At 38.4% G+C, this 25,033-nt stretch overlaps 1 protein-coding gene across 5 annotated transcripts in view; it reads right to left on the reverse strand.

The window, feature by feature from the left end:
- The window catches only part of TBL1X (transducin beta like 1 X-linked), a 195,061-nt gene that overhangs the window by 141,619 nt on the left and 28,409 nt on the right, over positions 1 to 25,033 (reverse strand). The window lies entirely within an intron of this gene.

Genomic DNA, 25,033 nt, shown 5'->3' on the forward strand with positions numbered 1-25,033 from the left:
CGGAACCTTCCCAGGAATAATTTGTGCCCATTAACCCTCATCTTTCCACGTGACTCCTCTTAGAAGGGGAGTCTCCATCTTCTTTAACGCGACCCTTTAAATACTGGAACATGGTGCCAAGGTCTTGCCTTTTCTCAAGGCTGAACAAACTTCTCAGCCTTTCCTCATAAGTCAGGCTTCTCAGTCCTTTGATCATCTTTGTGGCCTTTCTCTGGACCTTCTCCAGCCTGTCCACATCTTTTTTGTGTAGTGAGAACCAAAACTGAACAGAACACATAATTCCAGGTGTGGCCTTGACAAGCACTGACTGGGATAATGACATCTTTGCCTGTGCTGGTGATGCCCTTGTTGATGCAACCCAGCATCCTGTTGGCCTCTTTTTGCTGCAGCAGCACACTCTTCACTCATACCAGCTTGCTGCCTCCCTGGACAGCCAGGTCCCTTTCCACAGAGCTGATGTCCATCTGGGTAGATCCCAGCCTCTGCTGCACTCTGAGACTCCGTATTCCCAGGTGCAAGACCTTATACTTTTCCTTATTGAACTTCATAATGTTCTTGTTAGCCCACTATTCCAGCCTAGCTAGATCATCCTGCAGGGTGGCTCTCCCTTCTAAAGTGTCCACTTCCCTACTCGGTTTGGTATCATCAGCAAACAAGCTGCAAGGGGCAGGCAAATTAAAGGACATTTTATTGTTGAATAAGTCCTATTTTTAGAATAGTTTCAATATTAGAATTGGTAACAATAGGGTTTGTTACCAGTACGAGCTGGTAACAGACTATGAATGAAATCAACAAACAGAAATAAGAAGCATATAATAAATTCAAGTATGTTGAGAATTAAGTTAGGAACATTCTTCCAATCTTTGAATATACAAAAACAGTTCTTTTGATTACCTCATGACTTTAGCCTTATTTGTAACAGTCATCTTTCAAAAAGATCATATAAACCTTAATATAGATTAGTATAGGTCAGGTGGTATCAGCTACTTGGTATCAATGAAAACTAACAGCTAGCCATAGGATTATTCTTCACATGGATTTGCATATCAGTATCCTAAACCTGTCTAAACCTGTCAGCTCTCCTATTTATCTGCCCTTCTACTTTATTTCTTCTTTTCCCATATTTTATACATTCTCCTGTCTCACACAACTCCTCCTCTTTCATTCATCTCCCTGTGTTTGTTTCCTCCTTTTCCCCATAATTTCCTCACTGAAACACAACCCAACTTTCAAATCATGAAGAATGCAGTTGTCTTTCTGCACAGCATAATCAGTACTTTGCATAACCCACATGTTCTGCAAATGCTTCAGGAGCTTTTCCTTAGCTTCAATACAGTCCAGTATTGCTCAATGTAAAGCAAAATACTAAATCAGTGTAAGTGAAAGCTTTAATTTAATCTTTCACATTATCTTTGCAATTTTGAGATTTATAAACTTGTTTGACATAACTTGTACATTGTTTGCCCAGAGACAACAGTTCTGGAAAATTAAACATCTAGAACGGTCACACTGGATTTAAAACCAGAGCTGTTGTTGATTGTTATCCTGAGCTTAATCTCACTATTATTCCCTCTTCCAGCCCCACCTCATTCAAATACACGTGACACTTTTATGGCACACTTTACATGCCATTTTGCTTCATGTGTGATAAACTCCCCGTGCTTAAGCATTGTATTTCTTTCTCATCTGCACTATTAGTTATGCAAATTGTTACATAGCTTTTCATTTTTTTTTTCTTAGCCACTATACTTTCCCTTCTCATGATAATAAAACCACCTTCAGTCACATCACTCCTTTTCTCTAGCAGAGCAGGAGATCCAGACTTCTCTTCCATCAAATGGAAACTCATTCCTTCAGGGTGACCACAGCAATCTCAGTTCTTTCTTGTCTACCCTTATGCCCTGCTGCTGCTCATGACTGACTCCTCCTAAACAACTAATGGGGTCTGTTCCTGAATCCTCCAATGTGCTGAAAGTCAGGAGGCTGACCAGTGTGTGCACGTGTTTGCAAGCGCATGTAAGAGAACAGGAGCGAATGCCCGTCTGAGAGGGAAAAGGAGGCAGCCTCTCCTCAGAGTGAAATATTTGCATACTAGGTTTAAGCCTCAGGATCCTCACAGCCTGCAATAAAAGCTGTGCAACTGAATCTTCTTGATTTAAAAATTTCAACCTCTGCTGAAATGATGTAGAGCCAGTGAAGGAAGCACATTACCCCTCCTATGATGAGACACTACTACTGAGGGGCTATTTAGTAACGGTATACTTGATTTACTGAGTATAAATGAATGATTTAGTGCTAGAAGGTGTCTGCTAAAGTGGCATTTCTCGTACATCTTGATTCTTCCAATACTGAAACTAAAAAGAAAAAAAAACAACCAACCAACCAAAAAAACCCACCTTTCAGATACTGTATTATTTATCTGACATATTTTTTATATTTAAATAACAAATGACAGATAGTACAGACTACAACAAGGCAGCCTTTCAACAACACTTTTGTGTGCCCAATATATTGAATTTATACCTAATTTTTATATTATTAATGAACACAGTATTTACAAATAAATCACTCAATTCTTCTGTTGAGCCACACTGCGTTAAGTACACTTTAATGCTGAAAGTGGTAGCTAATTATCTTTATTTGACCCCAAATGCGACAGGGAAATAAAAATGTTCAAAACACTTAGATCTTGCTGATAAGCACTCAGGTGTGTGTCAGGATAATGTAAGATGGTATTTATTTCTTCTGAAATGGTCTCAAACTGCCACATGAGTGTATTAGTTTTGTACTGTTTTTTGTTATTCAAATTCATCTACTGCCTGAGGTAGAACGAGATTCAGTTACCCTGCTTCCCACCACCAATTTGGCCTGACCCTAAAAATCCACCGCTGTCACATCCCGTGGGGGAAGCAGGCCTGTCAATATGAGTCATGCCCTCGAACTAGGCTTCAAAACCTAAATAATCCAATGGCTGTAACTCACACAGAAGCCTGTTACCACTGGTGATCCCAGACATTTCTCAAAAGTTGGCACTCTGAATCTCTCCTATTCAGTGTGTTTGCCTTTGTTTGCCAATTAGGGTAACAGTAACATAAATATCTGTAACTATTACTAATAGACCAGTGACATGAAAAAGACACTTGGTTCACCCACACATACCTCCTTGCCAGAAAGGTTAAGAGAATAATCTACAAATGAAGGTCTCCCATTTTCCCCCAGAAATTACCCATATGAAGCCAAGAATTGCCCCATCCACACCTCATCACATTAACAAGTGCCTGTGCCTCCCCAAAGCCCTCAAGGCTGAAGGAAAAGAACTGTTCTTACCATCTAATGGTTTCCCCACATGTAGAATTTGCCAGTATAATGGTGACAGAATCAAATACTGCACTAGTTTAATTCTTCCATGAAGGAGTCGGCGGAGGTTTTGTGGTAATAAATCAGCTTTTGGCTTAACAATCTTCATCCAGCTCACCTCAGAATGTCTTTCTTACTAGAATAAGGATCCTAGCACAATCACTACTGCTATTATAGTCTGGCTGATGCTAGTTTAACTTGCTCACACAGACAAGTTCCAGAACTTCCCAGCAAACAACTGATCAGGGTTTATGCTTTGTATAGCCTAAAGGCAATACACTTAACATTTCTTTCATCCATGAGCTTCAGACTTCAGAGGGCTGTGGGAGAGAGGAGGTGCTGGAGGCCTGGTACTTTCAGGAACCATTAATTATAGGAACTCATCATGAAGGGCACTACTAGAAGTTTGCTTCAGACCATCCGAAAGGAGTAGAGAGAATCCAGTGGTTTAAATATAAACAGCGCTGTTGCTGTCACAGAGTTGTCCATGAAAGATTAAGGTCTCAGTACATTTTTTCTGCCCCCAGCTTGACAATCTGTAAGGTGTTGAACAGGAAAGCAATTTACCACAGTGTAAGTCCCTTCCAATAAAATGCATTCCCTAGCATGTTTGGGTTTTTTTTGTGTGTTTGACCTCAAAGTAAATTATAAATCCCTTTGTTTTTAAATGGTCTACTTTTCTATAAATATTATGGCTAACATTTTCAAACGGCTGACTATTAAATTTGGCCAGCAAGTACACTCTGCTGAACTCAGAATTCATCCTAAATGAGAGCTGCAGTTTATGGGAAAAAAAACAGAAGTGATGTTCAACTGGCCCCAAATGAGCTACTCAAAATCATTTCTCTCCTTTTCAAATAACACGTGTAAAACTACACAGCAAATTATTGGTAGAAGCAGGAATATCTTACTTCACTAGCTCACTTTCTTAAGGGTTCTCCACTGCCTGACAATATATTTTATAAATATGTAGGTTTGTAGTAATTTCCCTATCAGAATCAGTTCTTTATTATGACAATAGTCACCTAAAGCACAGGGCTCCTTTCACAGTTAACTGAATGTTTGGTGGCATGATTTGCCTTGTGCCTAAAACCTCAAAAAAGACAGATTTTACTTTTTCATCTGAGCTTCCAATGAAACGCTAAAAAGAAACGTTCTCTTTAATTCCTCTCCAGAATAGATTCTAGAAAGCTGTAGCCCATGCCTTACCAGCTGCTTTTTCACTTACTAATTTAGGAACAACACTTCTTTCTGTTGCACACTTACCAGGAAGCAGCTATGCCATGAATGTGTTACAAACACTATGCATCTCTCAAGCTGCACGGCTTTCTGAAAAACAAGACGACCTAATGGAAGCGCTGCTCTTTACCATCCTCTACTTCCTGCCCACATTCTGGGTACTTAATACATTAAGAAAGTTAGACCCTGTGAAAGAATTTCACATCTCATTTTCCTTCTGTACTTCCCCTTTCAACCTGAGGTCATGATGAAGTGCTGATTTCCCTGGAAGTCCACTTTCTCACAGCAATCCTGCCATTGAAAAGGCAGAGGGATAACCAAACTGCAAGACATCACTCACTGAGAACAACCCTTCTGAGGTGCAAGAGGCAAATACATATATTCTTCAGGCAACAGGACAGGAAAACTTATCCGCACCGAACAGCAAAGTTTGAGCAGCAGGAAGAATGCAAACATTGTCTGGATCACCAGCACGACATTTCACTGTGTGCCTCAGTACAGTTCAGAGATATAGGATGGGCCCCTCGGGATGGATGCGCAACTACAGGCAACCGTGTGATTCATAATGTTCAGTTCTGAAGTTTGCATGAGATACCTGCTTCCATGCACCCTAAACACCACAAAATGCTTCTCAATGTCCTAAAATAGGCAAAATAGCTATAGGAGAGGCTATAATTACAGAGTACCATAGAGGAAGAGATTGAAATACATATGTCTTTGCAATAGCTCCATATTTTTTTTAACAATTGCCAAGTAACAACTTCTTCTAAACAATCACAGGAAGTGGATCACACATCAAAAACGGATAAATATACCTATTTTATCCTATTTCCCAAGGAGGAGCCATTCATTCCTGATCCCAGATCTTGCAATCGGTTCCATGGCAAATGTGAGAAGATGGGCAGTAGAACAGAAAACAAGTAAGATAACTTGTAATTAAAGGCTCTGGGAGAAGTGCAGCAAAAACATACTTCTTATCCACAAGCAACCACTGGAAATGCTGAAGCATGTTGCTAGTGCCAAATTAATGAAAATGAATGGTTTCAGTTTCCCTTTAGACCCCTTGGAGAACTCAATGCTTCAAATCCAAAGATTCATCCACTTAACTTTCTATAGTCATTCTAGAATAAAATTCCCTGTGCAGCTTATGGGACTCAGGCCTAAAACTGTTCAGGTTCTTTGCCCCACTGTCATATCTGAAAGAAATGGGGAGAAAAGTTCTTATAATTTCCTATCTACATTCACTTAGGATGAATTTATAATATCAATACCAGAAAAATTGGTTATACTTTAGCTGAAACATTTATCGTCAATGTGTACCCATAAATTTATTTACAAAGAATAACTTTATCACTTCTCCACATTTGAGTATACTAAGAATGACAAAAGCTTTCTAATTTGCTCTTTGAAAGATAAATACTCTCTAACTCTGATCAGCCTTGTAGTCTGTCTTTGCACCTGCTCCAATTTAAATCCATCTTTCTGTTCCCTGCAAGGGAAGAGTGTCGGACACAATATTCCAATTAAGGTCTCAAGAAGGCTCTCTGAAATGTTATTAGCATTTCTCCCTCTCTCTACAAAAATATCATGTCTAATGCATCATAGAAGCACATTAGCTTTTCACAGCTACATCATACTGGTGGTTTAGAGCCATCATAGTGGCATTATCAGAGCACTTTACTAATTCAGACCACTAAAACCATTAAATTATCTGTACAACATCCTATGATGTCCACAGATGTTCTTCTCATTTTAAATATTTGCATATCAAGATAAAGACTAACGTGACCTGTCTGAGACCAAACACTGGGGTCTTGCAGAGCTGAATTAGCAACTGAGACTTTCTTGTTCTTCATCCTAAATATGCACCTCCAAACACTAGCAGCAAACAGACGAACTACACAGTGTACAGTAACAAGGGTACTCCTGTTACTCCATGCCTGTGCCTATTTCTAAATGGATGGTTATAGATGGCCAAGGCTCCCCTGTACCATGCAACTGCATTAGCCTGCTGAGAAGTCACACTGAAGATACACAGAAAGGCCAAACCTCCACCTACCTTGACAGAGAGGTTGCCTCCCTACTGCCAGCTTTCATCTTCGTGTCCTCAGCTGACAATGAAATTATCTTTCTTGCTATGATCCCACCTAAATAAGCTTCCAGGTGCTAGGCCACCCCCTCTTGCACATATTTGCTCTTACCTGCCACAGCAAAAGCTGCTCAGTTATAACCACTTCTACGAAAGCTTGCGTTTCCTGGAAAACATTTCAGGATTCTAAATATATTTTGAAGGCTCTTCTTGTTATAAAGTTCGGATCACACTGAAAGTGACACCTTACAACAAAGAGACAAAAAGAAAATGTCTAAAATTTCAAGAGCACAAATTCAAATAATGATGGACAAAGGAGCTGACTGTTACCAAGCAAATAGCTTGGCAGTTCCTACACAAGGTAGTGTGTTGTAGCTACTCACATCATAGTGTTAATTTCACAGTCATAATACTTCTAATGGTATTAATAAAAACCTATCTTTGTGAAAAGATTACCCAGAACATAAACATTACTTGAACTAGACAGAACATGAATTATTTTCCCATAAAGATCGGGATCTCTTGCTTGCATGAAATTCCATGCATGTTCTGTAGTCACATTCCAAAAAAAAAAAAGCTTTTTCTTCCAACAGCTAGCAGAGCCAGAACTATCCCCTGAGCTAAGTCATGAGTCTTTTTCTGTAAATAAAACAAGTGTTTTAGTCAAGCAATACACTGCTGCTTCTCAGAAATTAATATCCTAGTTATACCTGAACTTTGTTTCTCTTTTTTGCCCGTTACCACGTTTACCTTAACCATTTCCCATTTAGATTTGTCGCAGAATGAACTTATTGGTAAATGAAAAAGCTTACGAATACCTAAGGCAGATGGGATGACTACTGCTAGGGCCTTGCGGTGTAAAAGTCAGTAACATTGCTGCACTAAAATGAGAGTGTAGCTGTGAAAAGCCTCAAGCATTACCTTACAGAAATTGTAGACTCATATAACCCACTACATCACTTCTACAGATGAAATATAAATACCTTCTAGATATTTATGTTTCCAGAGCACTTTCATGCATCACTGAAAGAAGGTATGGACCACGAACAACTGAATTGACATGACCTAGCTGGTTCAGCTGAGCTGAGTCAGTTACAACAAGCAGTAGATATTCTTCACAGTTAGCTAACTGCCCAGCAGTGGGGAAAAAATAACTCCAAGGTGGTTTAAGCACGTCTTCTTCTTTGCAACTGAAGACATGAAAAAGCCATCACACAGCCAGTGATGCCAAGCCTGATGATGACCTATCTCATGTGAAGCTGCAGTAACACCCTGCATTTTATTAATCTGCAGTAGCACAATTTGCCCAAGGCTGTAAAGATGATTTTCTGTCCTCTGTGCCATGTGCACTCAGTGGCAAGATGTGAATGTATCAATTCGGCCCTTTTGGTTTTTGATAATGGAAAAGGTTATGCTTTACTGAAATCGTAGATGAGTATCAGGCATAATTCTGGTTCTTAGTCTATGACACACAGCATATGAAATACACACTCTTTTGGCTGAGTGCATGCTTGACTTGCCCAGTAAAATTCAGTTCAGTAATCTGAAAACCAGGATAACTATCTCCTGATGTCTGCAGTTTGGATCTATATAAATACTATTTATACATTAAAATTTCAGAGTTCATAAATCTGGTAAAACAGAAGTGTATTTTTTATTTCCAATATGGAATCTCTGTTGAGAAAACCAGCACGATTTCAAGAAGACTTCAGAAATTACTTTTATTTAAATACAAATGCATGTACCTCTTGTAAGGTCCTACCAGCAAAATTCACTTAGATTCCTAGTTGGAAAACACATATGCCAAGATACATTTGCAAACAAGGCATACAGGTTGCATGCAAACATATACTGAAATCTTCATAGGTATACATGGTAAAAGAAACACTGCAGTTTGCAAGCAAAAATGAGCAGGCAGTGTTTCAAATTGACAATGTGGTTCGGTGTTATCAGGAAGGACAAGAATTAAAGTGATTTACAGTAAATTACCTGTACTGGCCAGGGCTGATAAACAGTTATGAGACTAAATTAAAGAAGTTTGCGTTGCTGCCTTATGGTGCTTGATCTCAAAATATTGAATTATCTATATCTAAGCACTGTTTGGTTTTGATGTTAGCATGAAAGAAACAGGTTTTTAAAATCACAACACACTTGAACAGATTCAATTATCATCATTGCTCCATCTCTAGTCACTAAGTCCCACTCATCCCTTCTGACTGACCTTACCACTTTAACTTTTTATCTTTAGAATCTTATATATCAAAACTATCAGAGTAAGAAAAAACGTTAAGCATAGGCCCAACAGAGACACTGTGACTACGATAAAGAGCCTAACCCCCTTTAAAATCTGGGAAGCTAAAGCCTCTAAATTTATGTTTATCTACAGCACACTAAAGCCTCTAAATTTATGTTTATCTACAGCACACTGCTTTCTCATGGACAATGAGAAGTATCGTGTGATTAATGTATTTTGTGAATGCAGCACGCATTTACTTGTATCAAGTAAGACAAAAGTACAGGTATGACACAAGCTAAGGGCCCAGCATATGCAAATGTTAGGTGGGATAGTAACCTCCAAACCAGAAAACAATACAGTGTAGTTAACAGCCATAAAAAGGAAGCAAGAAACTACAGGAGGAGCACTCTAAAATTTTACTAGTATTTTACCAGGTTTGCTAGGGGCATAACTTCAGTGACATTTTTGGCTTAAGTTTCCTAACTTTGATCAATTTATAGTAAATTTAAATTTGTTCAGAGGATCAAAAGCAAAACACACAAGACCAAAATTACTTCCTTAGGTTTACTGTCTTGCATTTTGCATCAAAGCAACAACACAGGCAATTAAGATTTCTTAAAACTACTCATGCCACACATATTCACTGAAGCTCTCCATACGGAGTAACCAGCTGGCCACTCAGACACTGAGCAGTGGACTATAAACTAGGTCTCCAACCTTTTTTAGACTGTTTATAACATGCCAGCAAAAATATTCAGTATTACCAAATAAATTAATATCACAGGTGACATTTGGCAAGGTTGTCCACATTCAGAGTATGAGACTAAACCATGCTGAACCTCCACATCACGCAGACCTAGCCTCCAAGGAACACATTAGAGTATAGTGAAATACATTGAAAGTATATGCAAGTTGCCACTGAACAGAGTACCTGATATTTAACACACAAAGTTGGATGTTGAGATACAAAGTTACAGCTTTGTTGAAAGATCAGTAGAAATACTTGCATTACTTAGAAACTGAATAACTCCTACTATGAATTGGCTGGACCTAAATACCTGCTGATACAGCTCCAGCCAAATCATGCGGTACTTTTTCGTTACTGTGTAAGAGCCAGGCTATTAAACTAGGTTAATTTAATGAAAAGCAGAAAGTACCAATGAGGAAGAAAAAATGTTTAAAAAATACAGTTTCATATTATTCATGTAGGACCTACTGATGAAGAAATAAAATATATTAAAAAAAAGGTAATTTCATAGGAATTTTAATCTATGTATATTTTATTTAATAGACTCCTGTGGTGCGTATCAGACTAAACAGCCCAGTCAAGACCTCTGGAAAATCAGTCTAGACACAAGAAGAGGTATACTCTGCATAGTAAGACTCCTGAAAGGCTTTGAAAAGTAACACTTTCGAGAATTCTTATGCTTCTTGATAAGGCACATAGGAGTGCTTTCCCCCAAAGTAATACTTTATATAAAGATAAAACATATTTTAAAACATAATTTCCAGACACCTTTAATTCTAAGAGCCAACAATTCCACTTACGGATTTCTTACTAGATGCAAAATCACCTCAGCAATCTCTATGTCAGTAAAAATGCTTATCTGAGCAAGTTTTATGTATGCTTTGGTGTTTGCAGGATTAGGTTTTTAGTTTGCGGTTACCTGATACATGGGTCAAATATCTGTTAAAAAGCATACTGGCCAGATACGTTACCTTGCTAGAGGAACAGAAGAATGTAGTGTACCAATTATTTACTTCAGGACATCTACATCATCCTGATGACCAAGCATGCTAATGGCAGTCTACATCACAATTATCCTAAATATCATCATAACAATCAATCAACCCATGCCGTCTGAAAGAGCTATGATCCAGTTCAATTAACACCAGAGTATCTCTTGCACGTATTAAGTTCACTGAAAATATTGGTAAATAACTTAAGATACACACAGAAGGGCTTTCTAAAGGAGAGATTTCCAATTTCACCCGCACTAGTGACTTCTACCTAGACACTGCTCAGAGTTAATTCCGCCTGATCTCAGATAATAAGTCAATGTTAGAATACTAAAGTAGTAGCAAAAGACAGAAAAAACCCAAGTCAATATATTGTTTTCAGGTAAATCCTGTTGAGATTCAGAAAGGCAAATGTGAAAAAGAAAGCAGAAAAACTCCACTCCAAATTACTTCACTGCAGGATACCCACACACTCAATTCAACATACAGAGAACGCTGAAATTTTTCAAGGGAAACATACTGAAGTAAAAGCAATTACCAACCATATGATGATTTTTTGGTTTGGTGGTTTGGGATCAGGGTTTATTTTTTGCCATTAAAATTACTTCTTTTAAAACCTTTATATATTTTTAGTGCATTACTTTTAACAGATTTTTTTTTTTTTCCACCTTTGGATTCCCATCTTCTAAGTTTCCTCCTCTCAAAGACACAAATAAAAGAGGAAGTAAGTGAAATGCTTAAAAACAGAGTAAGACAAATTTAATCACGGGTTTAAATTTTCTATCCTATGAAGTCCCAAGGAAATTGGATTCTTTTTCTCTTTTTTTTTTTCTCTTCACCTGTTTTATCCTTTGCAAGAACTATTTTTGCATGTTCTCAGAATAGCCCTTATCAAAATATTTGCAGCCTCACAGTCATGTTGACCCTATCCAGTTTGAAGGAAAGAATGAGTTGACATGTGTGCAATACACAAGCAGAGACCCTAACTATAATGCAAAAAGCAAACTGAAGAAAGAAACGCCCTTATTAAACTGATAACATTACCACGTGACATTATGGTTGCAACTATAATCAGTTTCAAAATAACAAGGGTATCTTCTTCATCTCAAAGAGTGCATGTTATTGGGATTAAGATGTTCCTGGGCATGTAGAAATGGAGAATTCCCCATGATCTGATGCTCAGCTTTCCCCAGATTTTCATCAGAATTGCATCACGTCAGCTATAGCCCTCTCCAGAGCTGCTGCAGAACTCCACTGACTTCAAGTTTCACCTTTTTCTCTTGCAAAGGGCCACAGTTTCTGCAGTGACCTACTCTGAGAGCAGGTGGTTAAACTCTGCAAGCCACTGTTTTGATGTTAATTACTTACTAGCTCTTCACAGCAACAGAAGTACAGCCATGAAGAGTAAGCGAAGAGAAAATGCAGACTTGGTCATGAATTAAGAATCGTATTCCAGCACCATTGTTCATCAAGACACAGTGTGTGCTTATATGTTTAATCCCTAATGGAAAGGGAGGTACTTGTAAACACTGTTAATACTAGGGGCTGCAGCATAATGATTAGGGACTTTGAAAAAGCAATAGCGATTTTGACCAAAAGAGCTCTCCTGACACAAAAGCTTTTCAGATCAGGCCAAGTTAAGAGCATATCTTTGTCTCACAGCAACATAAATGTTGCATGTGCATTCCTATATTTAGTCATCCCATGCACTACAGATTAAAAGCAGCAGCTAGGTGACACGGCTAGGTACTGCCTGTAAATGAGTAATTGTCTTGACCTTAACATAAAAGCAAACCAAAACAAGCCGTGGTGAAGGGAAAGAGGTAAGTTTTACTCTTCCAGTCATTTAATCCTTTTTTTTTTTTTCTTTTCTTCCTCTCCATTCCCAATACAAGCCTTAAAAAGGGCAGCATAATAGTATCCCATCTTTTTGAGTGAAAGCTCTCAGTTCTTTTGGTAATGAATTATGGGCCAAGGGTTCAGGGAATTTTTGGAAACTGAAACACACATGAGGTTTTTCCACCTGTCTTCCCTAATTAGCAACTCTTGATGGACCAAGAGCACACAATTTCAGAACAGTGAGAGCCTACAATATAAACACATAATACACTAGGGATGCAGGGACACTGAAATTGCTAGCCTGCTAGGGCAGCAAGACCCCGATCCTAACCTGGAGTTCAATTAACAGATAATGGACAGATTTCTAAGGCAAGTAGGCAGCTGAAAACTCTTCTATCTGCAAGATGACCCTGCTATAGCCTGTGAATGCTCACCTTAAACAAAAGTGACAAGGCAGACTTTTCCAACCCCCCTATTCCCTGGCAGTCGGGACAGGAATACGTAGAAGCTGGGCCAGAGATCCCCCAGGCCACCAGTCTTTCACCATGTTGCGCTAAAAAACATACCTTAGGGGTATAAATTAGAGTAAACCTTAGGCTGCTGTTAGTTACAATTACTAAAGAAATTGCACAAGAGGAGTTTGCTGCCTGGAACCCTTACCCTTCACACAGTATATTTGCTGCTCCTGTTGGGTATGCCTCATCAGCAGGGAAGTGTCTTATGTCAGTCACACTCATTTTAAAGGGGAGATTAGAGACAAGAAAAATACTTAAAAGAACGATGCTCATTATGAACTACTATCAATTTGAAAATATGTATTCAAATTGCTAAAATATAAATTAAAAAATAAAGGAAATAAAGCCACATTTTTTCTTTTTTAGGAAATTCAAGAAGTGAAGAAATAGCATGTCCCAACTTTCATCTCCAGTTTCATTACATGACACTGGGAAGTTCTAATTTAATTGTAAAAAATGCTGCTGTGAAATATGTTTTCAGTAACTATTGGAAGCTTGTTCGTGTACAGAGGGCAGTCTTTTATAGATCCCTCAGTGAAGCAAAAATAATTCATCATTTACTTGCTTCTTTGTACTTCTATGATTTTCACTTTACAATTGCTGGCCCAGCATACGGATGTTCTGTTTATTCTGGGGTGACAGTACTGTTTCTATATCAGAAGTAACTCCCCTTCGGGCCAACAACCCATAGTGACCACAAGCATCTAAACAACAATTGCTGTGCCAAAGCCTGCCCTACCTCACAATCTCTCTACAGCTCCAGAAGAAGACATTAAGTACTCCCATACTTCTGTCAGTGAGCAAAAGGTGCTTGGCCATATGTCACCAACACCAGTGGCCAACTGTGCCCACAAAAGATGCAGCACTTTCATTTTTCAGTGTTTCCTTGCTGTGGAAATCAAGATGAAAGAGCTTGTGACTGCTTAGTTCCCATCTAATACAGGTCAGGAGGTAGGTGGTATATGAACCTGGCTACCACCTCATGGCTTGGAAATACTCCTGGGTCCACTGTCTTACTGCAGGATTTTTTTCCCTTTACAGTGCATGCCTGTGTGCTCTGTTTACTTGTTTCCACTCCCGTTTCCTCCCTAAATACACTTCTTTTTTTTTTTTTAGGTCTAACTTCCTAATCATATCTTTCAGTTCATCACTTTGATTTCCTGTTCCTTGCCAAATGGAATGATAATTCCTGCCCAGTGCCTCTAGCTTCCATCAAAAGCGTAAGTTTCAAGTAATCACATTTGATTTGCTGAAGAAACAGTTCAGTCACTGAGTTCAATCTCTCAGAGGCGACCACATCATATATTTACTCTCCTAAACTAAGCAGCTACATCATTACCGATGATAAAAAGCCAAAATCTGAAATGGGAGTGATGTTAAGAAAAACAAACAACCCACAACAAACAGAACAAAAAAAACCCTGACATTTATTTTCAAGGTCTTAATTTAGGATGACTGAAAATGTATTGTGGCCAAAGGCATTTGATACTAGGTCAATAAGCTTTCCGCACTGTCTCCATTTTCTCCATTTCAGTGTGTCATTGTCAGTAGCAACAAGAGCTTCACTGGAAAAAAATACTGAGAAATGTCAAGAAACATCTCAGAGTGGAGACTGTCAATTCTTCATTAATGAAGGCTGCCTACATGAGTAAATCTGTAAGGTATTCAGAAGCCAGAACAGCAGGAGAAAATACACACATATATTCTGAACAGTTCCCAGTGAGAAACACCTACTAAAATTATTTCATAAATGCAAATGGATCTATACCTTATACTCTCAGAAGCAATTATTACTGGTAAAACTCTAATTTGGTTATCAGCAGTAACAAGAAATATGCATACGCTACATATTTTCAATGCATGAGACACACAAGTGTATTTTATAGCCCATCATATAACAAAAAACGGGTATCAGCTATGTAGCTGAAAATGGAAGATAAACAGATTAAATAGAAATTATTTGGAATTTGTCTAGAAAAGCATTTCCCTTGCTTTTGCACAACTTTTGAGGCAATAATTTAAATACCATTAATAAAAAGCCATTATTTACCTAACAGTTATGAAATCATACTCTGAATGTAACGTCTCTGAGACAAAATAGTTCTGTCCTAGTATGGCAAATGCTTAGCAAACATCCAGAGCAACAGCAGAACACTTCACACCCAGCAAACTTTGGGATAACACCATTCTGCTTCAGTAAGAAGCTAGAAGTAAAAAAATGAATATTTAACAAGCTATGCAGGATTTATTACCTTCGAGATGTTACTGTAATTTGCAAAATATAATCATATTTTCAAGGAACAATGCTAAAATGTCATAAAGGATCCAGATCTGATTCCTTAGCAACTCCTTCCATTGAATCACAAAAACAAGATAAATCCATTTTACCAAAAATGAAAAGATGGACTAGGCAGATAGGAAACCAATCACTTAAGTACAGACATCAGAAACTAAAGTATGAGATGGCATACAAATCCTGTGGTTGAAAGAGATAAACCTGTCAGATAAGTTCAAAAGAATTAGAACCGACACTAAAACTAAAGCTTGAGCAGCAGCTAGTACCAGCGCACAACAGGAAGACTGAAGGAGTTATGTTTTGAACGTGTCTCCTCTCTGAAAATCCCCTAGCTTTATTGATTTGTGTCACTACTACATCACCATTTTAAAATAGCATATTTAAGAAAATACTATGTTCCTATAAACTGGGATTTTGAGAACTGATATTATTTGCATTGTCTGACAGTGCCTTCTGAAAAATAACAATATTCCAATGCTCCTGTGAAATATCACACATATCAAGTTCAAAGGAGACCTTACATAATGTCTGATAAACAAATGCAGTACTTGCTGCAAACAAAAACAAGGGATGGCAGTATAGCTTCCTGTAGCTCAAAATAAGGTACTCCTGCCCTGTCAAATAGGGGTAGTATTTGATGTGTCAGAAGTACTAAGCAAGTAAGAAGTAATACACAAATTAATTGTTAATGAAACTATTTGTGAGCCTCTTGCACTTGATTTCTTCTTGGGAGAGCATCAAGGTGAGACAGTTGCTGCTGCTAGTGGTTGCCCAAGAGGTGTTTTTCCATTGTCTGAAAACCATCAAAATGAACCATCCTCCAACCACCCCTTTTCCCACTGAGCCTGCACAGACGGTAGTGCACACATCAGCCCATCCTCGCTCCCTTTCACACATGACATAAAACTATTTCTGTATGACTCAGAGAACGTAAGACCAAAAATTAACACAGGAAGTTACCAACAAATTACACATGCAAAAAGGTCTGTCTTGTAGTATGCTTAACCATCACAAGGTATAGAATACAGTGGCTACCACATTTACTGTCTTACATCGTCATTGAATAACACCCTGTAATGCTTAAGGTCAAGACATAAAAGAGTAAACACCTAAAATAGTTTATCTCAATACGGTCTAATGATCAAGGGAGATAAGGGGAATTTAAGAAAGGCCCACTAACAGTTATTCAGCAAAATGTGAAAACCATCAATGCATGCAAAAAAAGAGTGAAAAGCTAGATGTTTATGTTGATACATCTGATTATACATTCAGCATTTTCTACTTCCTTGTAAACACCAGTTTTGTCACAAGCAATGAGGTATTATTACAAGCTCAGCATTTCAGCATACCAGAGGGACTAATTAAGACCTCACTATGTAATCTGTCCAATTTGCCAGACCAAAACAGGTACCTCTACACTGGACACTTTCTTCAACTAACCTTTATGTGGAGTACCCATTTAGGAGTTTCTCTGCACACCACTCGCTGCAGTATGATCAGGTGATGTAAAGCAGCACTGAACATCAGTATTAATTATCAAAAAGGTTTAAAAGGCCAAAAACTGCAATAGCATTAGTGCATATACTGAAAAACGAATGTGCCAGTGTTAATGCACTCCTCCTCAACTATTTCAACTTATTACTGGAAACAACAGCCTTCTGATTATTATAATATTTAATTCAGTCTGAAAGAAAAAAATCCACCACATGCTAAGTTTTTTGTGTGGAGAGATTCCTCCCTGCACCAGAGATAAACTTTAATTCAGTTCAGCATCCTGTTTTCATTACAAGTTTACTTCCAGCATAATCATAACAGGTAAGGATTATGTTAAATCATATTCTCAGCTGACAGCCTAGTGTTTCTTTACTTGGAGAAAGTCATGACATCACTTAAATTAACCTATTGAGCTAACATGTTGACTTTTTATATCAAAAGGGAGAATCATACTGTAAATAAAGCATTATAGAAACATGGGACAGCAGTGAACTGGCAAAGTTTAAGACTAACGCAAATATTTCTGGTATGAAAAATAGAGAATTGCTGTAGGTGTCAAGAGGAAATAGAGCAGGTGACACCTTAACACTTAGGGAAATACTGTAATTGATGACGATGTAGAAAATGGACTAAAACCTTCCAGGCTACTACTTTTTAGAAAGTGAGGCAGGAAAAGAATACAGAGGAAAATCAATTTCTTAAAAAGTTTGGTTTAAGGTGCTTAAACGTGTTTGTTTATATGTGTATGCATGCATGCACATAATATGCTCCTGCACATATATGCAAGTTTGCATGTGTATACAGAAAATGCCACTATTTAATCATTTAAAATAGCTTGCAGAAAAATTAAAGTACCTTCCACTCTCACAGATACATACTTCAAAGAACAAGAGAAATAAAAGCTGATCAAAAACACCATACAGAAGTTTGAGCTTGTGTCTTTCCACTCTCCCTAACGAAACTAAAAAGGCAAAAGGAAAACCCCCAAAATTTAAATATGTCCAGCACATAGGGCAAAACTACAGAACTTCTATATCAGACAAAATTCAGGCTAACACAGTACACCAATAAATAATGGATCTGAAGCATCATTTTCAGTTAGAGGTATTAGACACATAGCACAGTCTTTTGCCTTAGGAGCTCAGGTGGAGGCTGACTGAGCCTTTCCATCATTTCCTCTCATGGATTTCAGCAGGAGAAAAACATACACGGAGGGAGCCAGCCATGGACCTGCCTGCAAGGTCATCCAGAGAGCTATGGACAGACACTTACACCACCACACTACAGTTCCCTGGGAAAATCCACAGTATAGGATGGAGATGAAGGCTGAGGAGCAGAAGAGGAAGGCTGACAACCTAAAACAACTCAGGTTGAAACACTGGGAAATACACTGGAGAGTACATGATCCCATGGCTGCAGTGCAGGAGTTGGGGGGGAAGTACAAGGCAGATCAATCAGTCTAACAGAAAAAGACTCCTTCACACACACATCCCAAATAACTTTCTTTTGTGACAACTCTTCTAATCAGACTCTGTCATGCTGCATCATCACTAGGGCTTGTGTGTTAAAGTCATCAAGAAGATAGCTACAAGGATGTCCCTTTTGGTACCAGCCTACAGCAGCAGCAGGTAACATGAAAACACAAACCAAGAACACACCACCTCCCATCCGTCTTCTACAGCCAAGTCAAATTTCTAAGGACTATAGAGCTAACTGGGAATTAGCAACTGCAAAATGGACATATTATTCCCCTTCTGACCTGGAAAGTTCCTGGCAATTCCCTCACAGTCCCAACCAAAAGGAGGGAGGCACTTGCACACAACTTCCCAGCCTTTTAGAGTAACCAGTCTTATTTCTAAAACTTGCTAGCACCTCAAAGCCTGCAAGTCTTGAGTGACGCAGAAAAAAGGGCAGGGCAGGAGGGAGGAAGGCACCGTGATCACTATCTGTGTTTTCTCCATTCACTACCCCAGTCCTCATGTAGCCGGGATTAGGTTTCCTTCTCTCCTTAAGTGCACAGAAGACCCACAGTGGCATGTAAAATAGGATTAAACTGGATTACAGTTACCCAAACCTGAACCGCAAGAAAGCAGTCTAGATTACCTGAATTCAAACTACTTCATCTCATGCATATCTTCCCCTTCGGTCTACAAATTCTGCCTGAACTTACAAGGCTTGCCTAAATTTGCACTGATAGGGCTGGGGAGACTAGTGCACCCTTCACCCAAGACCAGAGATCAAACTCTATGTGGTCCAGTGACTCCTACTGCCTGGTCCTCTGCGGCCTCTTCTGCAGTATGTGAGCTCTTCATGGATCACTCTTTGGAGACATTTAATGCTTCTCTGAAGCAGCAAAAAACAGCCTTGCCATGTACATGAGTTACGTTGAGCATATTTGTGAGGGATAAGCAAATTTTTAGACGATGTGCCACCTACAAGGGAAGGGAGCTGACCATGTTATCTCGATAGAAATAAATGCTGTAATTAACCTTATAATTGGAATAGAACAGTCCAAGTGACTAAATTATATTCTGAAGTTTTATCTCTGAGGATAAAAAATAATGGGGGGTGCTAATAATTTAATTTTTAAAAGTCACTTGCAGATCTTTGATCACCAATTTGATATCCCTTGACAAAATCATATCAAAATGTAATTAATTGTTTATATTAGGTGTAGATCAATTAACTGCTTGAGTTTGATCAGGCAAATTCTGCTATGGGAGGTCTCCTCTGGAATTCATCATTGGTCAATACAAGTATTATTCCCAAATTCCTCTACAACATTGTCGTTAACGACTTGTATGAGAATCTTTCTTGGATTCCCTTTAAAGCAGAAAGCTGCAATTGAGCTTATTTTTATTTTATCTTTCAGAAAGCTGATGCAGCATTTTTTTCTGAATAAAAAGTTCTTAACTATGGAAATGCGACATTGGATTTTAGAGTAGCAAAGGAATACAACTGTACTTTCCACATACTCCTCCAGCCTGCAAATCTGTTCTATTAACTGCATGAGAAAAACCTTACAGAACGAGTAGGGCTCTGAAACAAAACTGCATTACCAGTTGAGAGACACTGCCTGGTCTCACAGAGCATTTCCTATTGAAGGTGGGTGTTCAAAAAAACCCCTTTGTAGTCTTAACAAATAGTGGAGACCACTGTAATATTTGGGAAGTATCTCCATTCCTGTTTTCACTCAGATTTTCTTTCTTTTTTCTTTTTTTTTTTTTTTTTGTGTCCTACTTTCACTGAGATAGCCTGTTGTTAAATTGTCCACCAAAAAAAGGAAAACAGAGGTAAACAGGTTGCACAAATGGCACATAACTAGAGCTCAGCATCAACAAACGACCTCCCAAGGATGCAGGAAAACAGTTTATGTGAATCATCCCATTTTTTTTATCAAAACATGATCCATAGCTTTTCTACAGAGGGGAAGGTGTGTTGCCTCCATTTTCACTGGAGCTGGGAAGCTCACTATTGCCTACCTAATGAAACACAGCTCCAGACTCATCAGAAATTGTTGGAGGTTTTTGGATTTCCAGGGCTGCTGCCTTTACAGCGGCAATGTTGTTTGGGCTGTTGGATTTTTTTTTAAAGATAGTTATTTCTCATTTAGTTGTGGTAACATTGTGCCATACAACTTTGCAGACTCACTTCTGTAGAGTTTTAAATAGGATTTACAAAACAGACTGTAGAATATCCTAACAAAGCCTGCAACTTCCAAAGTCACCGTAGTGGCTCCTGCCATCCAGTACACACATGACAGTGTATCCCGTGGCCACCTCACAGCCTGTGTGAAGTCACAGCACATGTTGTACCAGCCTGGTCTCTGGCAACACACCTCTCTCCACACCACTGTCTCAGGCAGCACAAAGGCATGCATTACAAACCCCAGAGCTAGAGCCATAGACAGTAGAGTGCTCCCAAGCAGGACTAATTAAGTGTAAGTCTTACTGATTTTACTTGGGGAACAAAAAATCTGTGGTAATTTTTGGTTTTGTTTTTCACACCAGTATTTGCATAACTGTTAAGACTGCAGAACAGCACCAGCAGTTACAAAACTTATTCTAATACAGGAATTTTATTAAGAAGTTGAATTGTGAACATTATCTTGACACGTATTAATATGTTCCTGCTGCATTCCCACTGCTGTGAAAATCCTTTCCATCACTATGCAAGTTTTCATAGGCCCTAAATACTTCCTTTTTCAATCGAGTTTCACACATATGCTCCCTCACAAAATATTTATCTTTCACAGAGAACTACTAACTGGGAGGAGAAGATGTGGGGGCTCAAAGTTTTGTAAGATCAGGTTGGACGAGAAACAAGATATTTGTTTTACTGAATGATCTTAGCTTTAGTCCAATGGATAAGATAAATGAGGAATTTCTGTCAGACTGACAGATTTTATAAATTTCAGCAGCTTGTGTGAATTTAAATGTATTTGTCTAAAACAGTCAATACAGACCAAAATGCCTAAAAATTTTAGGTAGCACTGCTACACAGAGTGCTGATTTCAGAAAAGGTACAGCTATTTCTAAGTACCCTGCTTCTGAAAGTCTTTTCTTCTTAAAACAAAAAACCCACAAAACAAAAACAACATACCAGTAACTAAACAACGACAAACACCACACCACAACCATCCACAAAAGATAACTGACACAAACACTATTTGCAGGATTTCCCAGGTATTTCTGAAGTCATATATGTTTCTATCTTGATTTGGCTGGAGCTGAAAACCCCACTGTAACTCTGAATCATACCTATCAATCTAGAAAGTAACCGACTGATCATTCTAAAGGTAGAAGGAGCAGATCAGGTTTCTTTTCTATTTTAACCAAAGTGAAATGCAATTCTCATCAGCAGTGAACAAACCAACCATATGTAAAAAAAAACAACAAATGAGGTAGCATGCTGAAAGACGTGTTTACCATTAAGCATGTGCGTAAGTCTTCCCCTTGCATTGTTAACTCTATTAAAAAATCAGAAATACCTGACTTAAAAAAAAAATAGCCTCCTTTTTTGTATGAACACGCTTCAGTTTTCTCCTAACCCCCTCTGACTTCTGAACTACTCCTGCGTGTCTGTAACACACACAGCAGTTACAGGGCTGCCATTTTACACAGCGCAGTAACCTTGTTCCCCGCTGCAGCTCTCTGGCTATGCAGCAGTGCAGCAGAGATCCCTGTTATTCCCTGAATTTCTCACTAGGTATCTGTTTTGCCAACACTGCATTTCCTTGCAGCTCAGATCAGCAGCTAACTGCACCCACATGCATCTCTTGCCTCTTAAATGATTTCTGTCCCTCCTCCTGTGGCAAAGCCTATTCAATCCCCTTTTTTTCACATCAAGGACAGATGAAATGAGGTCAACTTCTCCTCCTTTCTAGATGTGCAAGATGGAGGTGAGGCATAACAAAGGTCCCAGGCTTGTTTATCTACCCTCCTATGCCTGAGGTAAGGATCAGATTGTTAGAGGAAAATGTAGCAGAAATGAAGGTACTTATTTTTCAGAAGAGAGAAAAAGAGGAAGAACTCCATTTTCCCAAATAGCTTAGATTGACGGTTCTCCCTCTAGTCAATGAACAAATGGGACATAATAGCTAAATCACAGGCACGTTCACCCTCCATCTGTAGGACAGCTGAAATTCACAGGAAGCCTGGAGCATCTTGTATCATGGTAATACTGCTGGCTTCTGCAAAGAAGCAACACTGGATAATTCGCCAAGAAGGTTAAGACCGATTTCCATGCATGACATTTTAGTGTGCTTATTAGCATTTTACTCAATTTATTTCTGCGTTCATAGATTGAAAACAACTTGATATATGCGTACTTTTTTCTGGTGTGGTAGTATGTCTTCACTCAAAAAATCCATTTGTGAAAAGACTGCAAAATAGATCACAAAATGATTCCCCAGACAGCTGCACACAACCACATATAGTAGCCATTTTACAGGTAAATAGAAAGATTGAAAGATCAAGTTCTTCATGAGCACTTAAACTTGTTCTGCCAGTGACAGTTCAGCACTCAGAAATGCCATAGTGCTGAAAGTGCAGTACTTCACTTCAGCCTTTATTACTGTTACTATGCAAGGATGAATGTATGAAATGTTATTCTCCATTTTGGGATTAATGAATCTAGAGTATAGGAAGCTTTAGGCTTCAGTAACAGCCAGGCTCTGATGACCTGTGTTATGTAACACTTAATAATGCTTTCAAATTTAAAAATGAGCTTTGCATGTCATAACTATGGAAATTTTATACATTGCTATGATCATATAGATTTTTATTATATTAATTCAAATGACCTTTTAAAGCAATAGCCAGTACACTACGACCTGACTTTATATTCAGTTGTACATCACTGGTGGATTCTGGAATAAGGGTGCATCTGAGACTTCATTTTGGACTAGGGAAATAAATGAAACTGTAGCAAGCAGAAGTTTACAACACTTTGCCATTGCCACACTGTGTTATATTTTAGTAAGTTCTCCTGTTGTATTAGCTTTCTGTGCTTTAAGGGAACCACCTGCTAGAAGGAGCTGACAAATCTCTGAACCAGCAGGAATAATTTTACTAGCGATTCCTGATAACTGAACTGTACCTATATAGCCAGCAAGGATGAATAGCCTAAAGCTGCTTCCAGAATTAATACGGTTCACTGTTCAATCTACTGGGCACAGATAATAGTGTGCAAGAGACTAGACAGACAAAATTAAAAGTCAGATTTTCTTTTTTTTTTTTTTTTTAGTGCTGCCTACAGCAATTAACATCCACAGCTGTGCGAAAACTAAGCACGTAATATTAAACAATCCATTTTTCTCTGTAATGCATTTTAATATGAGGGACACACAGAAATCACAAGACAGCTTTACTTCCTTGAGAATACTTGTCTACAGCACTCAAACATACCAAGAGGCTCCATGGTATTTCAGTCCATAATGGAAGCAGACAGGTTTTAGGAAAAGGTAGAAAGAAGGACGGTATGTGATACCTTTTGCTGTCAGGAATATTTTTTTTCATTATTATTTCTGGTATAAATGCAAAGTAGTTATTCAACACCCATAAAATTAAAAATCATTTTTCTGGTAAAACGCTTGTAAGTACACCTGGTTAGAAATTTTGACAGAAGAACACTTCCCGTTAATAAATAACAACCATTTATTTTCTTATGTATTGATGGATTACAATACTGCATTGATTTGACATATATGTATTACAAAACATATTGTATTTTTAATAATTTACCTTAATATTATGCATGCTTCATATTGTAGAAATGGCCCAACCGAAGTAAAGAACACGACAACCGAGACTGATAACTTGAATGAAAATGAAGCATTTTGGTTGGCTCATTTTTACTGTTGAATTTTAAAATACCAGCTTTACATTTCAATTCATAATAATAGAAAACAAAGCCCCCAAAAGAAAACGCTAGCCTTCCCCCCATGGTCAGTCTGACAGAATTTGTTTGGGGGGAAAACCAAACAAACAAAACCAAACAACTGAATTTTACAATAAGGGCTGGGAGGAAGGGCATTCCTGACCCTGTACCCATCCCCTGCTCCTCTAAAAACGTAAGGGTGGTAAGGATGTCACTAGATAACTTTCTATGTACTAAATAATGATTTAATCTCCAAGAACCTTGAAATGTAGGATAGATGTCTTCAAGAAAATCATATGGCTAAAAATGGGATTTGTTTCATCTGTGAGGATAGCCAGCTGTCAGGGGGACAATCAGGTTAACACTTAAGTTTTGACCCAGAAAACCAAGATGAAAAATGGAAGAGAAAGTATACCAAGAGGAAAGATGGCAACAACTGTATACAATGTGGTATCATTGGGTCCTGCCATTTTCTTCATATACTGTTATAAATCACAGGACAGTTGAGAAGGCATCTCACCCTCCCTTCCCCCAGGTACACATCACAGAAGGATGCAGACCAAATGAGACAGGTTAGTGCTGAACAGAAGTAGATAGAAGCTAACTGTCAGCATTAAAATATACCTGCACCTGAGAAGTTTAGTTTCAAAATAGGCACAACATCTAATTATTTACATCAAACTCTGCAGTGGTCTGAGAACATAAAAAGGGGGGGGGAAACAAGCAGATTCCTTTCCGGATTCTGTCCCTCCCCCCCATCTTCAAATAATGATACAGACTCTATGGCACCTCCCTGGTTCCATAAATCACTCCATCTAAAAAACTGTGACTTTTTGCTTGTATTGTTC

This window comes from Neopsephotus bourkii, unplaced genomic scaffold, assembly GCF_033783945.1.
Source record: "Neopsephotus bourkii isolate Nb327-2 ecotype Australia unplaced genomic scaffold, CSIRO-AGI_Nbou_v1 NB_1346, whole genome shotgun sequence".
NCBI lineage: Eukaryota > Metazoa > Chordata > Aves > Psittaciformes > Psittacidae > Neopsephotus > Neopsephotus bourkii.